Genomic DNA, 8,572 nt, shown 5'->3' on the forward strand with positions numbered 1-8,572 from the left:
AGTAATATTTCGTTGTATATATACGTTTTTGTTTTGTTTGTTTTAAGCCTCTTCTTAGACTGTGGGATTTTTAAGGGAAAGCTCTGATGTTCTTTTCTGTGTATTCCCTATCGGGTTTGGTTTAGAGCTTTGTGCAATTGCTTTCAACAAATAATTGTTTATTGGGCAAAGCTAGAAGAAGCTAGTGATCTCTTGCCACTCAAACCTTCATCCCTTTATCACTCCTCAATTCTTTGTTTACCTCAGTTTAAGCTTAAAACTCTTCACTGGTTTCCCATAGCCTTCGAGGTATCATCTAGATTCCTTGGCAGGGCTTAGAAACCCAAGCATAACCAGCTCTGCCCACCTCAGCTTCATCTCTTCCTATCTCCCCAAGTACCCCTTATTTCTTTGGATCCTGAACTCTGTATTCTGGTTTGCCTTCTGCAGTCGCTCCATTCTGTTTGCTTGAAACACTGTCTCCTAACTCTCTTCATCTATTACCATCATCTAGGCTTTAGCTTAGGTGGCACTCCCTTTGGGAAGTCTTCCCTGATCTCCTAAAGCTGGCCCAGGTATCCTTCCTGTGAGTTCCCATAAAACTCAGAACTTCATGATCATAGCATGGATCTCTCTGCATCATGATTGCCATCAGCCCTGTCTGCTGTCAAGAATACCAATGTACATCTGGAAGGCCAGGTCACAGTGTCACTTGCCACTGTATGAATTGAAGTCCACATTATATATGTTACTGGTAGTGATTGGGGGGGACTGAAGAGGTGGCAGTGGTTACATGATGTGAAGGTATAGAGGAAATCAGAGGCCATAGTGAATAGGGCCTTGAAGACAGCGTCAAGGAATCTGGCTTTATCCTGAAGGCAGTAAAGAACCCTTTAAAATGGTCTTTAGGGACTTCCTGGGCAGTTCAGTGGTTAAGACTTTGCTTTTCAGTGCAAGGGGCTGGGGTTCAATCCCTGGTCAGAGAGCCAAGAACCCCACATGCCTCATGGCCAGTAAGTCAAAACACAGGAAAAAAAAAAAAAAAACAGAAACAATATTATAACAAATTCAATAAAAGACTTCAAAATGGCCCATATATTAAAAAAAAAAAACATATATATATATATAGGCTTTCCTGGTGTCTCAGTGATAAAGTATCCACCTGCCATTCCAGGAGACAGGGGTTTGATCCCTGGTCTAGGAAGATACCACATGCCACAGAGCAGCTAAGCCCCTGAGCCACAACTAGTGAGTTCTAGAGCCCAAGATCCACAACTGCTGAGCCCGTGAGAACTAGAACCTGTGCTCTACAACAAGAAAAGTCATTTCAGTGAGAAGCCTGACCACCAAAACTAGAGAAAAGCCTGAGCAGCAATAAAGACCCAGTAGAAAGATAAATAAATTTTAAAAAAATTTTTTTTAATCTTTAAAAATAAATAAACAAAAGGATCTTTAGCTAGGGAAAGGCATAAGCCCGTTTCCTGGTAAGGTTTTAAAGAAAGTACTTTAGCTGCAGCGTAAAGGACGAAAGCCTGCCAAGACTAGTGCCTCCCTGACCCCAGCTTTAAGCACTCTCACCAGCCTGCCCTGCTCTTGGGGCATTCACATTCCAGGTCCCTCCTGAGTGCCCACCCCTTGCCAAAGCTGACTGGTCCTGGGTCCTGGGCTCTCGTCTGTGACAGCGGTTACAGAACTAATCTGCTAATGTGCTCACAGGGGCCACAGATCAGTCCTGCTAGATAAGGAAGTGCGATATAAAGGGCATGGCCTGGAGTCACAACCCTGAAGTTAATTTTCATTTCAGTTACAGCTAGAGAGACCCTGAGTGAGACACTTCTGGCTCTAAACTTCACACGAAGTTGCTGTGAGTATCAAAATCAAGGTAACTTTCAGTTTTAGAGAAGAGATTTTTTTCTGGCAAGGGAAGAAAAGGAATTGGAAAGGTTTCATGGCATAATTCACCAGGCTCCTCTGTCCATTGGGATTCTCCAGGCAAGAATACTGGAGTGGGTTGCCATGCCCTCCTCCAGGGAATCTTCCCAACTGAGGGATCAAACCCAGGTCTCCTCCATTACAGGTGGATTCTTTACCATGTGAGCCACCAAGGAAGCCCATACTTAACATCAGAGCTAAGCAAAGGCATAGAGATGGAAAAAACAAACAAACAAACTCCAAAGAAAAAAAAGAAGGCCTGGAGAAAAAATGGGGAAATTTCTCAGGTTTTACTGTCAGGGAACAAAAGACTATTAACTTTTCTGCCTGCACTACATGTCACGCAGGATCTTAGTTCCCTGACCAGGGATCGAACCCACATCCCTTGCAGTGGAAGTATGGAGTCTTAACCACTGGACCACCAGGGAAGCCCCCAGAAAATAATTTAAATCTTATCTCAATAGCAGCTTTGGAGGTTGCTAAAGACTGAATGTATGTGAAAGTGAGTAACAGTCGTTCAGTCATGTCCAACTCTTTATAACCCCATGGACTGTACAGTCCGTGGAATTCTCCAGGCCAGAATACTGGAGTGGGTAGCCTCTCCTTCTCCGGGGCATCTTCCCAACCCAGGGATTGAACCCAGGTCTCCCACATTGCAGGCGGATTCTTTACCAACTGAGCTATCAGGGAAGCCCTGATTGACTGTATTGTGTCCCCCTCAAATGCACATGTTGGAACCTAACCCCCAATGTGATGGGATTTGGGGGTGGGATCTTTGGGGGTGATAAGTTCATGAGAGTGGACCCTCATGAATGAGATCAGTGCCCTTATGAAGGGGACCCCAGAGAGCTCCCCCACCCCTTCTGCCACATGAGGTCACAGAAAGAAAACAGCCAAGTATGAACAGAGCAGCAGGCTCTCATCAGACACTGAATCTGCCAGAGCCTTGATCTTGAACTTTCGAGCCTCCAAAACTGGGAGAAATAAATGTTTGTTGTTTATAAGCCACCCAGTCTATGATATTCTGTTATAGCCACTCAACAGACTGAAACAGCTGTCAAGGCCGGTGATATTTGATCTGAAATTATTTGTCTTAGAGGTTTGGATGTCCTGTTTTCAGGCTCCTCTGTCCATGGGATTCTCCAGGCAAGGATACTGGAGTGGGTTGCCATGCCCTTCTCCAGGGGATCTTTCTGATCCAGGGGTTAAACCTGTGTCTCTTGCATCTCCTGCACTGCAGGCAGATTCTTTACTGTCTGAGCCACCAGGGAAGCCCAGATAAGACTCAGATAATGCTAATTTTTACTGTTTTAACTCCTTTTTTCCTACAGTCCCAGAAGACCATGTATTAATTCTCTATGATCTGCAAGTCTATTCCTCATTAATGTTAAATATTATAATTTACATTTAACATTATAGATATTTTATAATATTAATGTTAAATATTAATGTTTAACATTAATTCTGTTCTAGGCTTTTGCTTGGATTTGGGTCATATTCTGATTGTGTTAGGACAGGTGTAAAAAAATCTATTTTAGGTGGACTAATGTGTGCATAGTAGAGCTTATATTTGTTTAATCAGATTCTGAGTCACAGGGTAACATTGTCCAGTTCCGTCCTATCTGTATGGAGAGAAGACACGACCATAGTCAGGATCATGGACCTCTGCACACCTCATTCATACTCCAAATGGGGTCAAGTCAGAAAGCCAGACACCTCTGTCCACTTTCCAAATCACTTTTAAGCACCTCCTCAGGTGCTCAAAGCAGTGAAGAATGCTGAGGATTTTTCCAAAAGTGTGATTCTGAACCCTCTTGAAACTAGACAACGTTTAGGTTCGGCAGGAATAGCAGATAGGAATTCTCCCCAAGTTGTGTAGATCATTCTTATTCTAGTTCTATTAAGGCACAAATTGTCCGCTCCCCCTGCCCTCGTTGCACCCCATACACACACTCAGCGCTTCCATGCTGAGACAGACACAGAGGAGAGGAAGAAGTCAAAGTCTGGACCCTCAGTCCCTAAGGTGGAGCCCCAGTTCCCATGCTTACAAGCCCAGTGGCTGGAAGAGAGCAATCCCTTGCTGAGCTGTAGCCTTGCTGTTGTTCCTGTTTTTCAGTCCCTCAGCCTCATCCAACTCTCTGTGACCCCATGGATTGCAGCCTGCCAGGCTCCTCTGTCCAGGAGTTTCTCCAGGCAAGAATACTGGAGTGGGTTGCCATGCCTTCCTCCAGGGGATCTTCCCAACCCAGTGATCAAACCTGCATTTCTTATATCTCCTGCATTAGCAGGCGGGAACTGCAGCCTCTCACCTGTAAAATAGGGGTAACCACAGTAGTAGCTCTTCTGGGTTCTCACGTGGTGTCACAGACATGGAACGACTGTAAAGGCACCTTGATGTTCAAATACTCCCGAAGTTGCCCTTATTTCTTCCTTTGCTCTTCTCTCTGTTTGCATAGCTCAAGTGAAACTGAGTTGGGAGGAAAGGTGTGCAAAGTGGAAGATCAGAGTCCCAGGACAGTTCAGGATCAGAGAGCAGGTCAGGGAAAGATGCTGGGCAAGCAGAGCAAAGGCTGCAGCTGGGGTCAGTCAGAGGAAAACCAGTCCTCCTTCCTGCGTTCCCTTATCCCTTCCTCCCACCCCTTCGTCCTGTCCCATTTGGCTGCACTTGGAGAAGGTGATCAAAGAGTAGACACCTTAAGTCTTCCTCCGGGGGCCTTTACAGTCAGGTGAGTAAAGCTAGGAGCACAGAGGGACCAGTGGTGGGGGGCGGGGTGGGGGCTGAGTGACGTTGTGGACATCCCAGTGAAGACCTGATGCCCCTAAAGTGAGAAAGTGCTGGAAAGGCAGGTGAGCTGCACAGGGCGGGGGTGATGTATACTTTCTGGGTTGGTTGAACCAGAACTCTGCCCTTCCAGAGGCCACTCCGACCATCATTCTGAGACAGGCCTGGGACCTGGGACCCATTGCAGCAATGCTGCAGTGCTTGCACCTGGACACACCTTTCCTTGAGCAACAAAATACTAAGAAACTGTATGGGACTAAAAATAACTGCAAATCCTGGACCCCAAAGATACAAAGAGACCAAAAAACCCTAATGCCACTTTTGGGGAGCCTGGAGCCAAAACAGGGAGCTAAGAGCAAAAGCAGGGCACTGCGCATGCCCCCTGTACACACCACCACCTACAGGGCAGGTAAAACACCTAAACCACCCCTCCAGTCTGGACACACCCCTCCCCTCACCCCATATAATGAACGAGCTTGCCCTTTTTTTTCTTGCTTTTCCCTGGTGTCATCAGGGGCACCAGTAAAGCCTGGCCTGAATTTCCTGTCTAGCCTCTAGTCCATTTCTATTGACTGGGGAAGGCCAAGCACCCTGGTTGGTATCATTGCCTTCTAGCCATTTCTACAAAACGCTAAGAACAGCTTTGTTGTTTAGTCGCTAATTTGTGTCCAACTCTTTGCGACCCTATGGACTGTAGCCCGCCAGGCTCCTCTGTCCATGGGATTTGCCAGGCAAGAATACTGGAGTGGGTAGCCATTTCCTTCTCCAGGAGATCTTGCAGACCCATAGGTGTCTGTGTTTCAGTTTGGAAGGCATTTCATTTATTTTCAACAACTTGATGCTCTGTGTTGTTGTTCAGTCGCCCAGTCATGTCTGACTTTGCAACCTCAAGGACTGCAGAACGCCAGGCCTCTGCAAGTTCATGTCCATTGCATCGGTGATGCCGTCCAGCCATCTCATCCTCCAACGCTCTCTTCTCCTTCTGCCCTCAGTCTTTCCCAGCATCAGGGACTTTTCCAGTGAGTCGGCTCTGTGAAGTAGTAGCCACTTGACAGGTGAAGAATCTGAGCCCAGTGTCAAGTGACCTGTCCAAAGTCACACTGCAGGAAAGCCACAGAACCTGGCCCAACCTTGAAACCCCATGATGAAACCCCCGGTGATCACAGCAGGGCAGCATCCAGCAGGCTGAGCTGAAACCTTTGGACTTGATTGAGAGGGGAAGCAGGCCTGATGGGAGGGGGAGGTGGTCTTACTCACCCACCACCCGCTGGATCTCTCCCTCCCTCCTGCTGTCCTCTGCTATCTCCCCCAGAGCATCCATCGCCCACGCCATCCCCCTCCAGCTGCAGTTCTTCTGACCACAAAGCACTTCCCACTTCACATCCTGCCCCAGACCTAGAAGTACAATAGCCACCACAGCAAAAGGAAGCAGTTAAAGGGCTGGCTCTCCCTTGCTCTCTCTTTCTCCCCCTCCTCCCCCTCTGACCTTCTCTCCCCCAGGCCCTCCTTCATCCCAGCCTAACATAGTCAGGTTTTTAAACCCATTCACACTACTATTGGGGACCTTCTGGAACTGCATTCTCCCCTTCTGATGGGCCCAGGAGATTTGAAATTGCCAAGCATTTCAAGAAATTTACTTCTTTTCATTCTTTGCAGACCATCCCTGCGAAACCAGCACCAGCTCTCATTTTGTGGTTCTTCCCCTGGGGAGGTGAATAACACACAAAGAGTCTTCCTCTGCAGGCTTTCATGAGTAAGAGCAGAAACACTTAGGACCTGAAGGGGGACGGGCTTGCACCGTTTCCACCTATGTCTGTTTTGTTTTCGCTTTTCCTGTCCTCCTTCCCACTCTAAGCCCAGGATTATGGGTAGTGCGCTAGTGGGCTAGACCCAAGCCCACTGCAGAGAATGACTTTTCTCTACAGCAGTCATAAGCTGACCACACGCCTGTTAGGGACAGTCGACTTTACATATTGTCTTATTGTCAGGGTCTATGAGCTGATGTTGGGTTGAAAAACCACGGTCACTTCGTTTAATACCTTCCCCTGGGAAAGCTGATTGCCGAAGAATTGATGCTTTTGAACTGTGGTGCTGGAGAAGACTCTTGAGAGTCCCTTGGACTGCAAGGAGATCCAACCAGTCCATTCTAAAGGAGATCGATCCTGGGTATTCATTGGAAGGACTGATGCTAAAGCTGAAACTCCAATACTTTGGCCACCTCATGCGATGAGTTGACTCACTGGAAAAGACTCTGATGCTGGGAAGGATTGAGGGCGGGAGGAGAAGGGGACAACAGAGAATGAGATGGCTGGATGGCATCACCAACTTGATGGACATGAGTTTGAGTGAACTCCGGAAGTTGGTGATGGACAGGGAGGCCGGGCGTGCTGTGATTCATGGGGTCGCAAAGAGTCAGTCACGACTGAGCAACTGAACTAAACTGAAGTGAACTGGGGACTTTCAAGGCTCATTTCCCACCCATGTTTCTTGGGGAAGAAAGTCAGCCTGGCTGTGTCCATCTTGTCTTCATTTTTGTAGCATGTGCTGACCTCCCCCACCCAGTCCCAAGAATTTGGAGGGATTTGAGCATGAGAAGAGGCTGAGACGACAGACCCTAAGTGAACATCCATAGTCCAAGCCCCGATGGATGATGTCCTTGCCCTCACGTGGTCCTCACCTGGTAGTAGGGACAGTTAGCTGCCTCAAATGTGAGCGCTGTCACTGCAGGATGTTGTTAAAGGTGATTCCCAATTTGGCCGCCTGATGAGAAGAATGGACTCATTAGAAAAGACCCTGATGCTGGGAAAGACTGAGGGCAGGAGCAGAAAGGGGTGACAGAGGATGAGATGGTTGGATGGCATCACCGACTCAATGGACATGAGTCTGAACAAATGCTGGGAGCTAGTGAAGGACCGGGAAGCCTAGCCTACTGTAGTCCATGTGGTTGCAAAGAGTTGGACACAACCTAGCAACTGAACAACAAACAAATTTCCTCATCTGTCAAATGGCAACAATACTTGAAACTTCCCAAGACTGCTGTGAGACAATTCATGTGATAACTGGAAAGCACCCCGTAGAAGAAGGCTATTCTGATGCCCACCCAGTTGCAGGCTTCTTAGTAGAACTTCGTCAACTCTGAACAAGAATGAGGAAATAATGGAAGAAAGAGTGAAGGAATGAAAGAATATAATGCTTTACTGTCAGTGTAAGAGTGATGGGCTAAATCGCCTTTTGTGGGATTCAATAGCCTGCAATCAAATGTATACAAACAATTCTATGCAAATCAAATGTGCATATAAAGATGTATGCACTGACTTCTTTTAATCTTCACATTCCTTTAAGTAGCTTTTCATTTCTTTTTTCTTTAAAAAATGTTTTATTGCAATATGGGTGCCTTCCCATCTAGGTCACCACAGAGCATTGAGTAGAGTTCCCTGTGCTATACAATAGGTTCTCACTAATTATTCATGTCATGCACGTGTGCTCAGTCACTTCAGTCCTGTCCAGCGCCATTCGACCCTGTGGATTGCAGTCCGCCAGGCTCTTCTGTCTATGGGATTCTCCAGACAAGAATACTGAAGTGGGTTGCCATGCCCTCCTCCAGGAGATCTTCCCAACCTAGGGATAGAACCCACCCACATCTCCTGCATTGCAGGCAGATTCTTTACTGTTGAGCCACCGGTGAAGCCCTATCTATTTTATTGAGAGTATCAATAGTGTATGTACGTCAATCCCAGTTCATCCCACATCCTCTTTGGCCCCTTGGAATCTCTATCTCTGTATCTCTATTTCTGCTTTGCAAATAGGTTCATCTGTACCATTTTTCTATATTACACATATGTGCAATTAATATATGATATTCATTTTTCCCTGACTTAC

This window comes from Moschus berezovskii, chromosome 14, assembly GCF_049115385.1.
Source record: "Moschus berezovskii isolate FMDL1 chromosome 14, NW_MosBer_1.0, whole genome shotgun sequence".
In the NCBI taxonomy this organism is placed as follows: Eukaryota; Metazoa; Chordata; class Mammalia; order Artiodactyla; family Moschidae; genus Moschus; species Moschus berezovskii.